Below are 21,072 nucleotides of genomic sequence, written 5' to 3'. Positions count from 1 at the left end.
AACTTTTTGTGGATTTTTTATGGACCAGAAGACATCCAGTGGGCCGAAGAAGCACCTGGGGGGTGCCCTGAGGGGGGCACAACCCACCAGGGCGCGCCTAGGGGCCCAGGCGCGCCCAGGTGGGTTGTGCCCACCTCGGTGGCCTCCCGCACCCCCTCTTTACCCTATAAATTCCCAAAAATTCCAAAAACCCTGGGGGTTAACCTAGATCATAAGTTCCGCCGTCGCAAGGCTCTGTAGCCATCGAAAACCGTGAAAAATCACAAAACTGGCCCTTTGGCCAAAGTTCAGCACAAAATGGCCCTCTTTTGAAATTATTTCATAAAATGGCCCTAACCGCAATGACGCCCGCACCCGGGGCGCCATGCCAATTAACACAATGCTACGGTCAAGGGCGCCATACTGGTCAGCGGTGACTTTCCACGTTGGCAGGGCATGGCACCATGGCACCCCAGGCCAGGACGCCGTGCTCAAGATCATGACGCCCCTGCCCGGGGTGCCATGCCCCTTGCGTCAACAAAATAGAGTACCCCCTGTTTTCCCTCCACAAACCCTCACTTTTCCCCTTCTCCACCCCGGCCATTCCACTCAAGCTCCTCCCTAATTCCCACAAAATTTCATGGATCGGAGCTCCAAATCGGTGATTTATCCTTCCCTTCGATCCCTCAAGGTATTCTCCATCATTCCTCCTCTTTTTGTTGGTTGAAATCTCCACATTGTGGGGATTTGGGGAAACCCTAGGTCGTCCAATTTTGCTATTTTTATTGATGCATTTTGGTGTTTATGATTCTAGATGGCGAGGAACGTCAATGTGCATCATGTGGACTTTGTCTCCTTTGAGAAGGGAGACGCGGAGTATGGTGACCCGAAGAAGAAGCCGGTAGTGTGGTGTTTCTCACAAGTCCTAGCCTTGAGAAGGTTTTGATTGAGCTTCGAAGAAGGTTGAATTGGATGGAAGAAAGCGATGGAGTAGACTTAATCGGAAGGTATAATGTTGGGTATGGGCAACATATTCGTTGGAAGATAATGCCTCTTGACTCCGAGTTTCACTGGGAAGCATATAAAGAGAGTGTGTTGGCCTCACAAGATAAATCATTTGAGTTATTTGCCACAAAGGTTGTTCGTGCTCGGTTGCACATTGATTTGAATCAGTGTGCATCTTCATATGATGTTAGAAGCCCGGTTCGAGATTCAACACATGTCACTCTGGATGTGCATGACACAACAATGAGCCAACCTCCAATGACCCAATGTTTGAGCCTCGTCGGGAATGACCAAGTTGATAATGAAGACTTGCACATGGATGGTGGTGAGTTTGAGGGTGATGAATCGGAGGCTTATCTTCGTGATCATTATGTTGGTGATGTTGAGGCAAATTGCATGGAAGAGGACATGCACCATGAGATTCCATACAATAGGTCCTATGCGTGGGAATCAGAGGATGAAGGCTCGGATGAAGAAATATATGAGGATGGTTTGACGGCTAAAGAAGCCAATGCTTTCAAGAAGGTAATAGGCCGTAGTCACAAGACATCATTGTTTCCTGATCTAAGCCTAGCCGATAAGGCGATTGTTGATGGTGGGACAAGTAAAATTCTTGCACCAAGGTTAACTTCAAAGTGAGATACCAAAGCAAGTGTGTATGGTGTTAGTGAAGGAACAATCTTTGAAAGCTTGGCAGAACTTCAAATATGGGCCAAGGACTACGCGGTTAAGTTTCATCGGTCATTCTTTGTGGAGAAGTCAAACTCAAAAGTGCGTTATGTGGTCAAATGCGAGGAACACAAGAATCATTGCCCTTGGGTTATCCGTGCAAGATGTGTCAAAGGCGGGCCACAATGGAAGATTACAAGTTCCGTGTTTCACCATCAATATAGTGGCAAGGATATTGATGATGCTAATTGATAACCCACAAGTATAGGGGATCGCAACAGTTTTCGAGGGTAGAGTATTCAACCCAAATTTATTGATTCGACACAAGGGGAGCCAAAGAATATTCTCAAGTATTAGCAGTTGAGTTGTCAATTCAACCACACCTGGATAACTTAGTATCTGCAGCAAAGTATTTAGTAGCAAAGTAGTATGGAAGTAACGGTAACGGTAGCAAAAGTAATATTTTTGGGTTTTGTAGTGATTGTAACAGTAGCAACGGAAAAGTAAATAAGCGAAGAACAATATATGAAAAACTCGTAGGCATTGGATCGGTGATGGAGAATTATGCCAGATGCGATTATTCATGTAACAGTTATAACATAGGGTGACACAGAACTAGCTCCATGATACGTCTCCAACGTATCTATAATTTTTGATTGCTCCATGCTATATTATCTACTGTTTTGGACATTATTGGGCTTTATTATTCACTTTTATATTATTTTTGGGACTAACCTATTAACCGGAGGCCCAGCCCAGAATTGTTGTTTTTTTGCCTATTTCAGAGTTTCGCAGAAAACGAATATCAAACGGAGTCCAAACGGAATGAAACCTTCGGGAACGTGATTTTCAGAACGAATATGATCCAGGAGACTTGGACCCTACGTCTAGAAATAAAGGAGGAGTCCACGAGGTAGGGGGGCGCGCCTACCCCCCCAGGGCGCGCCCTCCACCCTCGTGGGCCCCCTGTTGCTCCACCGACGTACTCCTTCCTCCTATATATACCTACGTACCCCCAAACAATCAGATACGGAGCCAAAAACCTAATTACACCGCCGCAACCATCTGTACCCACGAGATCCCATCTCGGGGCCTGTTCCGGAGCTCCCCGGAGGGGGCATCGATCACGGAGGGCTTCTACATCAACACCATAGCCCCTCCGATGAAGTGTGAGTAGTTTACCTCAGACCTTCGGGTCCATAGTTATTAGCTAGATGGCTTCTTCTCTCTTTTTGGATCTCAATACAATGGTCTCCCCCTCTCTCGTGGAGATCTATTCGATGTAATCTTCTTTTGCGGTGTGTTTGTTGAGACCGATGAATTGTGGGTTTATGATCAAGTTTATCTATGAACAATATTTGAATCTTCTGAATTCTTTTATGTATGATTGGTTATCTTTGCAAGTCTCTTCGGATTATCAGTTTGGTTTGGCCTACTAGATTGATCTTTCTTGCAATGGGAGAAGTGCTTAGCTTTGGGTTCAATCTTGCGGTGTCCTTTCCCAGTGACAGTAGGGGCAGCAAGGCACGTATTGTATTGTTGCCATCGAGGATAACAAGATGGGGTTTTTATCATATTGCATGAATTTATCCCTCTACATCATGTCATCTTGCTTAAGGCGTTACTCTGTTCTTATGAACTTAATACTCTAGATGCATGCTGGATAGCGGTCGATGTGTGGAGTAATAGTAGTAGATGCAGGCAGGAGTCGGTCTACTTGTCCGCTCAATTCTGTCAATTGCTCAACAGTAATTTGTTCACCCACCTCAAAATACTTATGCTCTTGAGAGAAGCCACTAGTGAAACCTATGGCCCCCGGGTCTATCTTCATCATATTAATCTTCCAACACTTAGTTATTTCCTTTGCTTTTTACTTTCTTTTATTTTACTTTGCATCTTTATCACAAAAATACCAAAAATATTATCCTATCCTATCTATCAGATCTCACTCTCGTAAGTGACCATGAAGGGATTGACAACCCCTTATCGCGTTGGTTGCGAGGATTTATTTGTTTTGTGTAGGTGCGAGGGACTCGCGCGTAGCCTCCTACTGGATTGATACCTTGGTTCTCAAAAACTGAGGGAAATACTTACGCTACTTTGCTGCATCACCCTTTCCTCTTGAAGGGAAAACCAACGCAGTGCTCAAGAGGTAGCAAGAAGGATTTCTGGCGCCGTTGCCGGGGAGGTCTACGCAAAAGTCAACATACCAAGTACCCATCACAATCCCTTATCTCCGGCATTACATTATTTGCCATTTGCCTCTCGTTTTCCTCTCCCCCACTTCACCCTTGCCGTTTTATTCGCCCTCTCTTTTCCGTTTGCCTATTTTTCGCTTACTTTTTGTTTGCTCGTGTGTTGGATTGCTTGTTTGTCATGATGGCTCTACCTAGATTTGGTGATCTTCACCTTAAAACGTTAGAAGAGATCGAAAGCAACGTCAGGAGTTTTATGGTTTTGCAATTCGAGCATAATAATTTCTTCAGAAACGAGCTTAAGGAACAAAAATGCTTTATGAGTTATATGAATAAAGAGCTCGATGATATGTCTAAAGAATTTGATGGTTTAAGATCCCAAATTGCTCGTCTTGAGAAGTTGATAGCTGAAATATCGGATAAGCAGGCTACCTTAGTTAATAAGATGGCCGCTAAACCGGATTTCTATGAAAATAAAGATGAAGATCTAAAAGTTACTGATGTGTCCCCTATTAAATCTTTGTTTTGCAATATGAATCTTGATAATGATGGGACTGAATATGATCCACCTTTACCTAGAAGGCGTTCCAAAAATTCGGGGTTTTTAGATCTTGATGCTAAAATTGATAAAAGTGGGATTGAAGAAATCAAAATGTTAGATATTAATAAACCCACTAATTTGGATTTCAAGGAATTTAATTATGATAATTGCTCTTTGATAGATTGTATTTCGTTGTTACAATCCGTGCTAAATTCTTCTCATGCTTATAGTCAAAATAAAGCTTTTACCAAACATATCGTTGATGCTTTGATGCAATCTTATGAAGAAAAACTTGAGTTGGAAGTTTCTATCCCTAGAAAACTTTATGATGAGGGAACCTACTATTAAAATTAAGATTAAGGATCATGAGTTCTATGCTTTATGTGATTTGGGTGCTAGTGTTTCCACTATTCCCAAAACTTTGTGCGATTTGCTAGATTTCCGTGATTTTGATGATTGCTCTCTAAACTTGCACCTTGCGGATTCCACTATTAAGAAACCTATGGGAAGAATTAATGATGTTCTTATTGTTGCAAATAGGAACTATGTGCCCGTAGATTTTATCGTTCTTGACGTAGATTGCAATCCTTCATCTCCTATTATTCTTGGTAGACCTTTCCTTAGAACGATTGGTGCAATTATTGATATGAAGGAAGGGAATATTAGATTCCAATTTCCATTAAAGAAAGGCACGGAACACTTCCCTAGGAAGAAAATAAAATTACCATATGAGTCTATCATGAGAGCCACTTATGAATTGCCTACCAAAGATGGCAATACCTAGATCTACCCTTGCCTTTATGCCTAGCTAGGGGCGTTAAACGATAGCGCTTGTTGGGAGGCAACCCAATTTTATTTTTAGTTTTTTTTGCTTTTTGCTTCTGTTTAGGAATAAATATTTGTTCTAGCCTCTGGTTAGATGTGTTTTTATGTTTTAATTAGTGTTTGTGCCAAGTTAAACCTATAGGATCTTCTTGGATGATAGTTATTTCTTGCTGTAATTTCTAGAAACTTTCTGTTCACGAAAATATTTGTTAGAAATCACCAGAACGTGATAAAATACTGATTCCAATTGCTGCTGATCAATAAACAGATTATCTAGGTCTTCCTATTTTGGCTGATTTTTTGGAGTTCCAGAAGTTTGTGTTAGTTACAGATTACTACAGACTGTTCTGTTTTTGACAGATTCTGTTTTTCGTGTGTTGTTTGCTTATTTTGGTGAATCTATGGCTAGTAAAATAGTTCATAAACCATAGAGAAGTTGGAATACATTAGGTTTAACACCAATATAAATAAAGAATGAGTTCATTACAGTACCTTGAAGTGGTCTTTTGTTTTCTTTCGCTAACGGAGCTCACGAGATTTTCTGTTGAGTTTTGTGTTGTGAAGCTTTCATGTTTTGGGTGAAAGATTTGATGGATTATGGAACAAGGAATGGCAAGAGCCTAAGCTTGGGGATGCCATGGCACCCCCAAGATAATCTAAGGAAACCATAAAGCCAAAGCTTGGGGATGCCCTGGAAGGCATCCCCTCTTTCGTCTACCTCCATCGGTAACTTTACTTGGAGCTATATTTTTATTCACCACATGATATGTGTTTTGCTTGGAGCGTCTTGTATGATTTGAATCTTTGCTTTTTAGTTTACTACAATCATCCTTTCTGTACACACCTTTTGAGAGAGCCATACATGATTTGGAATTTGTTAGAATACTCTATGTGCTTCGCTTATATATTTTGAGTTATATAGTTTTGCTCTAGTGCTTCACTTATACCTTTTAGAGCACGTTGGTGGATTTGTTTTATAGAAACTATTGATCTCTCATGCTTCACTTAGATTATTTTGAGAGTCTTATATAGCATGGTAATTTGCTTAAATAATCCTAATATGCTTGGTATTCAAGATTAGTAAACACTTTCTTATGAGTGTGTTGAATACTATGAGAAGTTTGATGCTTGACAATTGTTTTGAGATATGAAGATGGTGATATTAGAGTCATGCTAGTTGAGTAGTTGTGAATTTGAGAAATACTTGTGTTAAAGTTTGTGATTCCCGTAGCATGCACGTATGGTGAACCGTTATGTGATGAAGTCGGAGCATAATTTATTTATTGATTGTCTTCCTTAGTGGCGGTCGAGGACGAGCGATGGTCTTTTCCTACCAATATATCCCCCTAGGAGCATGCGCGTAATACTTTGCTTTGATAACTTGTAGATTTTTACAATAAGTATATGAGTTCTTTATGACTAATGTTGAGGCCATGGATTATACGCACTCTTCTTCCTTCCACCATTGCTAGCCTCTCTAATACCGCGCACTTTTCGCCGGTATCATACACCCACCATAAACCCTCCTCAAAACAGCCACCATACCTACCTATCATGGCATTTCCATAGCCATTCCGAGATATATTTCCATGCAACTTTCCACCGTTCCGTTTATTATGACACGCTCCATCATTGTCATATTGCTTTGCATGATCATGTAGTTGACATCGTATTTGTGGCAAAACCACCGTTCATAATTCTTTCATACATGTCACTCTTGATTCATTGCATATCCCGGTACACCGCCGGAGGCATTCATATAGAGTCATATTTTGTTCTAAGTATCGAGTTGTAATTGTTGAGTTGTAAGAAAATAAAAGTGTGATGATCTTCATTTTTAGAGCATTGTCCCAAGTGAGGAAAGGATGATGGAGACTATGATTCCCCCACAAGTCGGGATGAGACTCCGGACGAAAAATAAAAAAAAGAGGCCATAAAAAAGGAGGAAAAGGCCCAAATAAAAAATGAGAGAAAAACAGAGAAGGGACAATGTTACTATCCTTTTACCACACTTGTGCTTCAAAGTAGCACCATGATCTTCATGATAGAGAGTCTCTCATTTTGTCACTTTCATATACTAGTGGGAATTTTTCATTATAGAACTTGGCTTGTATATTCCAATGATGGGCTTCCTCAAAATGCCCTAGGTCTTCGTGAGCAAGCGATTTGGATGCACACCCACTTAGTTTCTTTTATTGAGCTTTCATATATTTATAGCTCTAGTGCATCCGTTGCATGGCAATCCCTACTCACTCACATTGATATCTATTGATGGGCATCTCCATAGCCCGTTGATACGCCTAGTTGATGTGAGACTATCTTCTCCTTTTTTGTCTTCTCCACAACCACCATTCTATTCCACATATAGTGCTATGTCCATGGCTCACGCTCATGTATTGCGTGAAGATTGAAAAAGTTTGAGAACGTCAAAAGTATGAAACAATTGCTTGGCTTGTCATCGGGGTTGTGCATGATTTAAATACTTTGTGTGGTGAATATAGAGCATAGCCAGACTATATGATTTTGTAGGGATAACTTTCTTTGGCCATGTTATTTTGAGAAGACATAATTGCTTTGTTAGTATGCTTGAAGTATTATTATTTTTATGTCAATATTAAACTTTTGTCTTGAATCTTTCAGATCTGAATATTCATACCACAATTAAGAAGAATTACATTGAAATTATACCAAGTAGCACTCCGCATCAAAAATTCTGTTTTTATCATTTACCTACTCGAGGACGAGCATGAACTAAGCTTGGGGATGCTTGATACGTCTCCAACGTATCTATAATTTTTGATTGCTCCATGCTATATTATCTACTGTTTTGGACATTATTGAGCTTTATTATTCACTTTTATATTATTTTTGGGACTAACCTATTAACCGGAGGCCCAGCCCAGAATTGCTGTTTTTTTGCCTATTTAAGAGTTTCACAGAAAAGGAATATCAAACGGAGTCCAAACGGAATGAAACCTTCGGGAACGTGATTTTCAGAACGAATATGATCCAGGAGACTTGGACCCTACGTCAAGAAATAAAGGAGGAGGCCACGAGGTAGGCAAGCACGCCTACCCCCGAGGGCGCGCCCTCCACCCTCGTGGGCCCCATGTTGCTCCACCGACGTACTCCTTCCTCCTACATATACCTACGTACCCCCAAACGATCAGATACGGAGCCAAAAACCTAATTCCACCGCCGCAACCTTCTGTACCCACGAGATCCCATCTTGGGGCCTGTTCCGGAGCTCCGTCGGAGGGGGCAGCGATCACGGAGGGCTTCTACATCAATACCATAGCCCCTCCGATGAAGTGTGTGTTGGGGAACGTAGTATTAATTCAAAATTTTCCTACGTATCACCAAGATCAATCTAGGAGATACTAGCAATGAGACAGAGGGAGTGCATCTTCATACCCTTGAAGATCGCTAAGCGGAAGCGTTACAAGAATGCGGTTGATGGAGTCGTACTCGCGGCGATTCAAATCGCGGAAGATCCGATCTAGCGCCGAATGGACGGCGCCTCCGCGTTCAACACACGTACAGCCCGGGGACGTCTCCTCCTTCTTGATCCAGCAAGGGGAGAGGATAAGTTGAGGGAGAACTCCAGCAGCACGACGGCGTGGTGGCAATGGAGCTCGTGGTTCTCCGGCAGAGCTTCTCGAAGCACTACGGAGGAGGAGGAGTTGGACGAGGAGAGGGCTGCGCCAAGGGAAGGGTGCGGCTGCCTTCTCTCTCCCTCACTATATATAGGGGAAGGGGGTTGGAGGAGGCGCCCTAGGGTTCCCTAGGGGAGGGGCGGCGGCCACAGGGGAAACCCTAGATGGGTTTGGGCACCCCCACCCCTGGGAAACTTGCCCCCAAAGCCGGGAGGGGTGGCTGCCCTAGGGGAGGCGCCCCCACCTCTCCACGTTACGTGAGAGGGGTTGGGAGGGGCGCAAAACCCCTTAGTGGGCTGGTGTGCCCCCTCCCCTTGGCCCATAAGGTCCTCAACGCTTGTCGGGGCCTCCGAAACACCTTTCGGTCACGCTGGTCGTTACCCGGTACTCCCAGAACAATTCCGGACTCCAATACCCTTCGTCCAATATATCGATCTTCACCTCCGGATCACTCCGGAGTTCCTCGTCACGTCCGAGATCTCATCCGGGACTCCAAACAACCTTCGGTAACCACATACTATTTCCCATAACAACTCTAGCGTCACCGAACCTTAAGTGTGTAGACCCTACGGGTTCGGGAACCATGCAGACATGACCGAGACACCTCTCCGACCAATAACCAATAGCGGGATCTGGATACCCATATTGGCTCCCACATGTTCCACGATGATCTCATCGGATGAACCACGATGTCGGGGATTCAATCAATCCCGTATACAATTCCCTTTGTCCACCGGTATGTTACTTGCCCGAGATTCGATCGTCGGTATCCCAATACCTCATTCAATCTCGTTACCGCAAGTCTCTTTACTCGTTCCGTAATGCATGATCCCGTGGCTAACTTCTTAGTCACATTGAGCTCATTATGATGATGCATTACCGAGTGGGCCCAGAGATACCTCTCCGTCATACGGAGTGACAAATCCCAGTCTCGATTCGTGCCAACCCAACAGACACTTTCGGAGATACCTGTAGTGCACCTTTATAGCCACCCAGTTACGTTGTGACATTTGGTACACCCAAAGCATTCCTACGGTATCCGGGAGTTGCACAATCTCACGGTCTAAGGAAACAATACTTGACATTAGAAAAGCTCTTAGCAAACGAACTACATGATCTTGTGCTATGCTTAGGATTGGGTCTTGTCCATCACATCATTCTCCTAATGATGTGATCCCGTTATCAATGACATCCAATGTCCATGGTCAGGAAACCATAACCATCTATTGAACAACGAGCTAGTCAACTAGAGGCTTACTAGGGACATGTTGTGGTCTATGTATTCACACATGTATTACGGTTTCCAGTTAATACAATTATAGCATGAACAATAGACAATTATCATGAACAAGGAAATACAATAATAACCATTTTATTATTGCCTCTAGGGCATATTTCCAACAGTCGCCCACTTGCACTAGAGTCAATAATCTAGTTCACATCACCATGTGATTGTAATGAATCCAACACCCATGGGGTTTGTTCATATCTCACTTGGGAGAGAGGTTATTAGTCAATGGGTCTGAAACTTTCAGATTCGTGTGTGCTTTACAAATCTCTATGTCATCTTGTAGATGCAGCTACCACGCGCTACTTGGAGCTATTCCAAATAACTGCTCTACTATATGAATCCGGTTTACTACTCAGAGTCATCCGGATTAGTGTCGAAGTTTGCATCGACGTAACCCTTTACGACGAACTCTTTTACCACCTCCATAATCAAGAAAATTCCTTAGTCCATCAGATACTAAGGATAAGTTCGACCGCTGTCATGTGATGCATTCTTGGATCACTCTTGTATCCCTTGACTGACTCAGGGCAACGCACACTTCAGGTGCGGTACACAGCATAGCATACTGTAAAGCCTACGTCTAAAGCATAGGGGACAACCTTCGTCCTTTCTCTCTCTTCTGTCGTGGTCATGTCTTCAGTTTTACTAAATACTCACACCTTGTAACACAACCAAGAACTCCTTCTTTGCTGATATATTTTGAACTCCTTCAAAATCTTGTCACGGTATGTATTCATTTGAAAGTACTATTAAGCGTTTTTGATCTATCCTTATAGATCTTGATGCTCAATGTTCAAGTAGCTTAATCCAGGTTTTCCATTGAAAAATACTTTTCAAATAACCCTGTATGCTTTCCAGAAATTCTACATCATTTCTGATCAACAATATGTTAACAACATATACTCATCAAAAATTCTATAGTGCTCCCACTCACTTCTTTGGAAATACAAGTTTCTCATAAACTTTGTAAAAACCCAATATCTTTGATCATCTCATCAAAGCGTACATTCCAAGTCCAAGATGCTTACTCCAGTCATTAGAAGGATCGCTGGAGCTTTGCATACTTGTTAGCATCTTTTAGGATTGACAAAACCTTCTGGTTGAACATACAACCTTTCCTCAAGAAAATCGTCGAGGAAACAATGTTTTTGACATCCTATCAGCAAGATTTCATAAATAATGTTGTAACTGCTAATATAATTCCAACAGACTCTTAGCATCGCTACGAGTGAGAAAATCTCATCATAGTCAACTCCTTGAACTTGTCGGAAAACATCTTAACGACAAGTCGAGCTTTCTTAATGGTGACACTTACCATCATTGTCCGTCTTCCTTTTAAAATCCATCTGCACCCAACAGCCTTACGACCATCAAGTAGTTCTTCCAAAGTCTAGACTTTGTTTTTATACATGGATCCTCTCTCGGATTTTATGGCCTCGAGCCATTCGTCGGAATCTGGGCCCACCATCGCTTCTCCATAGCTCGTAGGTTCATTGTTGTCTAGCAACATGACTTCCTAGACAGGATTACGTACCACTCTGAAGTAGTACGCATCCTTGTCGTCCCACGAGGTTTGGTAGTGACTTGATCTGAAGTTTCATAATCACTATCATAAGCTTCCACTTCAATTGGTGTAGGTGCCACAGGAACAACTTCTTGTGCCCTGCTACACACTAGTTGAAGTGACGGTTCAATAACCTCATCAAGTCTCCACCATCCTCCCACTCAATTCTTTTGAGAGAAACTTTTCCTCGAGAAAGGACCCGTTTCTAGAAACAATCACTTTTGCTTCCAAATCTGAAATAGGAGGTATACCCAACTGTTTTGGGTATTCTATGAAGATGCATTTATCCGCTTTGGGTTCGAGCTTATCAGCCTGAAACTTTTCCACATAAGCGTCGCAGGCCCAAACTTTTAATAAATGATAGCTTAGGTTTCTCTAAACCATATTTCATACGGTGTCATCTCAACGGAATTACGTGGTGCCCTATTAAAGTGAATGCGGTTGTCTCTAATGCCTAACCCATAAATGATGGTGGTAATTCGATAAGAGACATCATGGTATGCATCATATCCAATAGGGTGCATTTATGATGTTCGGACACACCATCACACTATGGTGTTCCAGGCGGTATTAGTTGTGAAACAATTTCCACAATGTCTTAATTGTGTACCAAACTCGTAACTCAGATATTCATCTCTATGATCATATCATAGACATCTTATCCTCTTGTCACGACGATCTTCTACTTCACTCTGAAATTACTTCAGACTTGTATTTCATCAAGTAAATATACTTAGAATCTACTCAAATCATCTGTGAAGTAAGAGCATAATGATATTCACTGCGTGCCTCAGCACTCATTGGATTGCACACATCAAATGTATTACTTCCAACAAGTTGCTCTTTTGTTCCATCTCACTGAAAACGAGGCCTTTCAGTCATCTTGCCAAGTGGTATGATTTGCATGTCTCAAGTGATTCAAAATCAAGTGAGTCCAAATGACCCATCTGCATGGAGTTTCTTCATTGAAAGTGCGTTATATCGACTAGAGGGGGGGGGGGGGTGAATAGGCGATTTTTATAAATTCTTCACTGAGGAATTTGTGGGTGAGGAAATTCCTTAGCGAAGAACTACTTGCAGCGGAATAAGTACTCAAAAGTATGCATAGCAGAGCACAAGCATAGTCATCATGATGAAATGAAAACAAGCACAGAGTACAGAAAGCGTAAACACAGGATAACACAGGATGAAGACAAACAGACTGAGGAAATTGAGAAAGTCTTCAGTCAAAGTCTTCAAACACAGATATGAACAATTTCACAACACAGGAATGAGGAAATGAAAGAGTTGAGGAAATAGAACCAGTTGGCTTGGTGAAGACAATGATTTGGTAGACCAGTTCCAACTGCTGCCTTAGTTGTACATCTGGTTGGAGCGGCTAGGTATTTAAACCTGAGGACACCCAGTCCCGGACACACAATCCTCACCGTATTCTCCTTGAACTAAGGTCACACAGACCTCGTCCAATCACTCGTGGTAAGTCTTCAGGTGACTTCCAGACCTTCACAAACTCGGTCACTCGGCGATCCACAATTTCTTCTTGGATGCTTTAGACCATGACGCCTAACCGTCTGGAAGAAGCACAGTCTTCAAAGGTAACAAGCGTCAGATCCATGCAGGATCAATCTCTTCAGTGGTGCTCAATCACTTTGGGTTTGTAGGTGTTTGGGTTTGGGGTTTTTCCTCACTTGATGATTTTTGCTCAAAGTCCTAGGAGGATGGGACACTCTCAAATGACAAGTGTCAGTTTCTCTCGGAGCAGCCAACCAGCTAGTGGTTGTAGGGGGCGGATATTTATAGCCTAGGGAGCAGCCCGCATGATAAGACATAAATGCCCTTCAATGATATGACCGTTAGGTGGGTAGATATTTTGGGACAGCTGGCGCATAGCACAGCAACGGTCAGAAATTTGAGGTTCAAATTCCTCAGGGCTATCATGTTCCTCACTATGTAGGCAATCCGCACTGGCGAATTCCTAACTCCTCAGTCAGAACAAATTCCTCAGAGACCAGAAGAACTCCGTCTCTGTCACTGAAGAATATGACTGAACTGTATGAGATTTCCAATGGCTTCACTCAAAGGGATTGGTAGGTGTAGGATTTTGAGTTGAGCATCACTTGGAAATTTTTCCTTAGTATTTCCTCGACCCCCTTTAATGGTACGGTGTTTCCTATGACTCAAGAAAGAGAAAATGAAACTACGAAAACAAAAGTCTTCACGCTTCATGTTCCTCAAATCATTACCAAGTCTTCAAGGTCACACCAATTTCTTCAATTTCAAAGTCTTCAGAAAGTCTTCAGAAATCCAAAGTCTTCAGTCGAAGAACTTCATTTTTAGGGGTCGACTTTCTCTGTAAATATCAAACTCCTCATAGACTTATAGATCTGTGTACACTCACAAACGCATTAGTCCCTTAACCTATAAGTCTTCAATACACCAAAATCACTAAGGGGCACTAGATGCACTTACAATCTCCCCCTTTTTGGTGATTGATGACAATATAGGTTAAGTTTTCAACGGGGATAAACATATGAAGTGTAAATACTGATATTGAGGAATTTGATTGCAAGATATAGAAGAACTCCCCTGAAGCTGTGCATAGTGAGGAATTTGCTTTTGAAGCAATGCACACTTGAAGAGTTGAATCATGGAGATCTCCCCCTATATCTTGTAATTCATACACGCATTTGACATAATATATGAAGAATTTGAAATGCATGATGAAATATGGTGACTGATGTAATTCAACATGTGTGCAATAACATTAATGAGGAATAAGCATGCATAAGAAACAACAAAAGTATCAGGCCACCATAGAGTTTAAGTTTACAACTCGATCCAACAAAGTCATCAGAAGTACGAGAGTTGTAACTTAGGAAAAAAACACGCCCATATAATAGACCCGCTTGAAGACTAACTCAAATTTCTCCCCCTTTGTCATCAAATGACCAAAAGGGTCGAAAATGAGGACTAACTGTTGGGTAACGTAGCAGAAATTCAAAATTTTCTACGCATCACCAAGATCAATCTATGGAATAACTAGCAACGAGAGAGAGGGGAGTGCATCTTCATACCCTTGAAGATCGAGATGCGGAAGCGTTGCAAGAACGCGGTCGGTGGAGTCATACACGAAGCGATTCAGATCGCGGCCGAATCCGATCTAAGCACCGAACAACGGTGCCTCCGCGTTCAACGCACATGCAGCCCGGTGACGTCTCCCGTGCCTTGATCCAGCAAGGAGAGAGTGAGAGGTTGGGGAAGACTCCGTCCAGCAGCAGCACGACGGCGTGGTGGTGGTGGAGGAGTGTGGCACTCCAGCAGGGCTTCGCCAAGCACTGTGAGAGACGAGGAGGGAGAGGGGTAGGGCTGCACCAAGAGAGAGGGAGACTCGTGTCCATGGCAGCCCCAAAACCCCCACTATATATAGGGGAAGGGGAGGGGCTGCGCCCCCATCTAGGGTTCCCCCCTAGGGGTGGCGGCCAGCCCTAGATGCATCTGAGGGGGCGGCCAGAGGGGGAGAGAGGGGGGGCGCACCCTAGGTGGGCCTTAGGCCCATTTGAGCCTAGGGTTTTCCCCTTTCCCCTTTCCCTGCGCCTTGGGCCTCTTGTGGGAGGCGCACTAGCCCACCTAGGGGCTGGTCCCTTCCCACACTTGGCCCACGCAGGCCTCCGTGGTTGGTGGCCCCTCCCGGTGGACCCCCGGAACCCTCCGGTGGTCCCGGTACATTACCGGTGACGCCCGAAACTCTTCCGGTGGCCAAAACCTCACTTCCTATATATTATTCTTTGCCTCCGGACCATTCCGGAACTCCTCGTGACGTCCGGGATCTCATCCGGGACTCCGAACAACATTCGGTAACCACGTATATCTATTCCCTATAACCCTAGCGTCATCGAACCTTAAGTGTGTAGACCCTACGGGTTCGGGAACCATGCAGACATGACCGAGACGTTCTCCGCCCAATAACCAACAGCGGGATCTGGATACCCATATTGGCTCCCACATGTTCCACGATGATCTCATCGGATGAACCACGATGTCGGGGATTCAATCAATCCCGTATACAATTCCCTTTGTCAATCGGTATGTTACTTGCCCGAGATTCGATCGCCGGTATCCCAATACCTCGTTCAATCTCGTTACCGGCAAGTCACTTTACTCGTTCCGTAATGAATGATCCCGTGACTAACTACTTAGTCACATTGAGCTCATTATGATGATGCATTACCGAGTGGGCCCAGAGATACCTCTCCGTCATACGGAGTGACAAATCCCAGTCTCGATTCGTGCCAACCCAACAGACACTTTCGGAGATACATGTAGTGTACCTTTATAGCCACCCAGTTACGTTGTGTCGTTTGGTACACCCAAAGCATTCCTAAGGTATCCGGGAGTTGCACAATCTCATGGTCCAAGGAAATGATACTTGACATTAGAAAAGCTCTTAGCAAATGAACTACACGATCTTGTGCTATGCTTAGGATTGGGTCTTGTCCATCACATAATTCTCCTAATGATGTGATCCCGTTATCAATGACATCCAATGTCCATGGTCAGGAAACCATAACCATCTATTGATCAACGAGCTAGTCAACTAGAGGCTTACTAGGGACATGTTGTGGTCTATGTATTCACACATGTATTACGGTTTCCAGTTAATACAATTATAGCATGAACAATAGACAATTATCATGAACAAGGAAATACAATAATAACCATTTTATTATTGCCTCTAGGGCATATTTCCAACAGTCTCCCACTTGCACTAGAGTCAATAATCTAGTTCACATCACTATGTGATTGTAATGAATCCAACACCCATGGGGTTTGTTCATATCTCGCTTGTGAGAGAGGTTATTAGTCAACGGGTCTGAACCTTTCAGATCCGCGTGTGCTTTACAAATCTCTATGTCATCTTGTAGATGTAGCTACCACGCGCTACTTGGAGCTATTCCAAATAACTTCTCTACTATACGAATCCGGTTTACTACTCAGAGTCATCCGGATTAGTGTCAAAGTTTGCATCAACGTAACCCTTTACGACGAACTCTTTTACCACCTCCATAATCGAGAAAATTCCTTAGTCCACTAGTTACTAAGGATAAGTTCGACCGCTGTCATGTGATCCATTCTTGGATCACTATTGTACACCTTGACTAACTCATGGCAAGGCACACTTCAGGTGCGGTACACAGCATAGCATACTGTAGAGCCTACGTCTAAAGCATAGGGGACGACCTTCGTCCTTTCTCTCTCTTCTACCGTGGTCAGGTCTTGAGTCTTACTCAATACTCACACCTTGTAACACAGCCAAGAACTCCTTCTTTGCTGATCTATTTTGAACTCCTTCAAAATCTTGTCACGGTATGTATTCATTTGAAAGTATTATTAAGCGTTTTTGATCTATCCTTATAGATCTTGATGCTCAATGTTCAAGTAGCTTAATCCAGGTTTTCCATTGAAGAACACTTTTCAAACAACCCTATATGCTTTCTAGAAATTCTACATCATTTCCGATCAACAATATGTCAACAACATATACTCATCAGAAATTCTATATTGCTCCCACTCACTTCTTTGGAAATACAAGTTTCTCATAAACTTTGTATAAACCCAAAATCTTTAATCATCTAATCAAAGCGCATATTCCAACTCCGAGATGCTTACTCCAGTCCTTAGAAGGATCGCTGGAGCTTTGCATACTTGTTAGCATCTTTCAGGATTGACAAAAACCTTCTGGTTGTATCACATACAACCTTTCCTCAAGAAAATCGTCGAGGAAACAATGTTTTTGACATCCTATCTGCAAGATTTCATAAATAATGCAGTAACTGCTAATATAATTCCAACAGACTCTTAGCATCGCTACGAGTGAGAAAATCTCATCGTAGTCAACTCCTTGAACTTGTCGGAAAACATCTTAACGACAAGTCGAGCTTTCTTAATGGTGACACTTACCATCATTATCCGTCTTCCTTTTAAAATCCATCTGTACCCAACAGCCTTACGACCATCAAGTAGTTCTTCCAAAGTCTATACTTTGTTTTATACATGGATCCTCTCTCGGATTTTATGGCCTCGAGCCATTCGTTGGAATCTGGGCCCACCATCGCTTCTCCATAGCTCGTAGGTTCATTGTTGTCTAGCAACATGACTTCCAAGACAGGATTACGTACCACTCTGAAGTAGTACACATCCTTGTCGTCCTACGAGGTTTGGTAGTGACTTGATCCGAAGTTCCATGATCACTATCATAAGCTTCCACTTCAATTGGTGTAGGTGCCACAGGAACAACTTCTTGTGCCCTGCTACACACTAGTTGAAGTGACGGTTCAATAAACTCATCAAGTCTCCACCATCCTCCCACTCAATTCTTTCGAGAGAAACTTTTCCTCGAGAAAGGACCCGTTTCTAGAAACAATCACTTTTGCTTCCAGCTCTGAAATAGGAGGTATACCCAACTGTTTTGGGTATTCTATGAAGATGCATTTATCCGCTTTGGGTTCGAGCTTATCAGCCTGAAACTTTTTCACAGCAGCCCCAAACTTTTAATAAACGATAGCTTAGGTTTCTTTAAACCATATTTCATACGGTGTCATCTCAACGGAATTACGGGGTGCCCTATTAAAGTGAATGCGGTTGTCTCTAATGCCTAACCCATAAACGATAGTGGTAATTCGATAAGAGACATCATGGTATGCACCATATCCAATAGGGTGCATTTATGATGTTCGGACACACCATCACACTATGGTGTTCCAGGCGGTATTAGTTGTGAAACAATTTCCACAATGTCTTAATTGTGTACCAAACTCGTAACTCAGATATTCATCTCTATGATCATATCATAGACATCTTATCCTCTTGTCACGACGATCTTCTACTTCACTCTGAAATTACTTCAGACTTGTATTTCATCAAGTAAATATACTTAGAATCTACTCAAATCATCTGTGAAGTAAGAGCATAATGATATTCACTGCGTGCCTCAGCACTCATTGGATTGCACACATCAAATGTACTACTACCAACAAGTTGCTCTTTTGTTCCATCTCACTGAAAACGAGGCCTTTCAGTCATCTTGCCCATGTGGTATGATTTTCATGTCTCAAGTGATTCAAAATCAAGTGAGTCCAAACGATCCATGGAGTTTCTTCATGCATATATACCAATAGACATGGTTCGCATGTCTCAATCTTTTAAAAAACGAGTGAGTCCAAAGATCCACCTACATGGAGCTTATTCATGCGTTTTATACCAATATGACTCAAATGGTAGTGCCACAAGTATGTGGTACTATCATTACTATCTTATATCTTTTGGCATGATCATGTGTATCACTAAGATCGAGATTCAATAAACCATTCATTTTAGGTGCAAGACCATTGAAGGTATTATTCAAATAGACAGAGTAACCATTATTCTCCTTAAATGAATAACCGTATTGCGATAAACATAATCCAATCATGTCTATGCTCAACGCAAACACCAAATATCAATTATTTAGGTTTAACACCAATCTCGATGGTAGAGGGAGCATACGATGTTTGATCACATCAACCTTGGAAACACTTCCAACACATATCGTCATCTCACCTTTAGCTAGTCTCCGTTTATTCCGTAGCCTTTTATTTTGAGTTACCAACACTTAGCAACCGAACCAGTATCTAATACCCTGGTGCTACTAGGAGTACTAGTAAAGTACACATTAATATAATGTATCCAATATTTTTCTGTCGATCTTACCAGCCTTCTCATCTACCAAGTATCTAGGGTAGTTCTGCTTCAGTGACCGTTCCCCTCATTGTAGAAGCACTTAGTCTCGGGTTTGGGTTCTACCTTGGGTTTCTTCACTAGAGCAGCAACTGATTTGCCGTTTCATGAAGTATCCCTTCTTGCCCTTGCCCTTCTTGAAACTAGTGGTTTTACTAACCATCAACAATTGATGCTCCTACTTGATTTCTACTTTCGCGGTGTCAAACATCGCGAATAGCTCAAGGATCATCATATCTATCCCTGATATGTTATAGTTCATCACGAAGCTCTAGTAGCTTGGTGGCAGTGACTTTGGAGAACCATCACTATCTCATCTGGAAGATTAACTCCCACTCGATTCAAGCAATTGTAGTACTCAGACAATCTGAGCACATGCTCAACGATTGAGCTTTTCTCCCTTTGTTTGCTGGCTTAAGAAACTTGTCAGAGGTCTCATACCTCTTGACGTGGGCACTAGTCTGAAATCCCAATTTCAGTCTTTGGAACATCTCATATGTTCTGCGATGTTTCAAAAACGTCTTCGGTGCCTCAATTCTAAACCGTTTAACATTACGCACTGAACTATCACGTAGTCATCAAAACGTGTATGTCAGATGTTCGCAACATCCCCAAACGACGCTCGAGGTTCAGCACACCGAGCGGTGCATTAAGGACATAAGCCTTCTGTGCAACAATGAGGACAATCCTCAGTTTACGGACCCAGTCCGCATAATTGCTACTATAAACTTTCAACTAAATTTTCTCTAGGAACATATCTAAGTAGAACTAAAGCGTAAGCTACGACATAATTTGCAAAGACCTTTTGACTATGTTCATGATAATTAAGTTCATCTAATCAAATTATTTTATGAACTCCCACTCAGATAGACATCCCTCTAGTCATCTAAGTGATACATGATCCGAGTCAACTAGGCCGTGTCCGATCATCACGTGAGACGGACTAGTCATCATCGGTGAACATCTCCATGTTGATCGTATCTACTATACGACTCATGTTCGACCTTTCGGTCTCTTGTGTTCCGAGGCCATGTCTGTACATGCTAGGCTCGTCAAGTCAACCTAAGTGTTTCGCATGTGTAAATCAGGCTTACACCCGTTGTATGCGAACGTTAGAATCTATCACACCCGATCATCACGTGGTGCTTCGAAACAATGAACCTTCGCAACGGTGCACAATTAGGGGGAACACATCTCTTGAAATTTTAGTGAGGGATCATCTTATTTATGCTACCGTCGTTCTAAGCAAATAAGATGTAAACATGACAAACATCACATGCAAATCATAAAGTGACATGATATGGCCAATATCATCTTGCGCCTTTTGATCTCCATCTTCGAGGCGCGGCATGATCACCTTCGTCACCGGCATGACACCATGATCTCCATCATCGTGTCTTCATGAAGTTGTCTCGCCAACTATTACTTCTACTACTATGGCTAACGGTTAGCAATAAAGTAAAGTAATTACATGACATTTTTCATTGACACGCAGGTCATACAATAAATTAAGACAACTCCTATGGCTCCTGCCGGTTGTCATACTCATCGACATACAAGTCGTGATTCCTATT

This window comes from Aegilops tauschii, chromosome 2 (assembly GCF_002575655.3).
Source record: "Aegilops tauschii subsp. strangulata cultivar AL8/78 chromosome 2, Aet v6.0, whole genome shotgun sequence".
Classification (NCBI taxonomy): Eukaryota; Viridiplantae; Streptophyta; class Magnoliopsida; order Poales; family Poaceae; genus Aegilops; species Aegilops tauschii.
Note: the sequence above shows the minus strand (reverse complement) of the source record.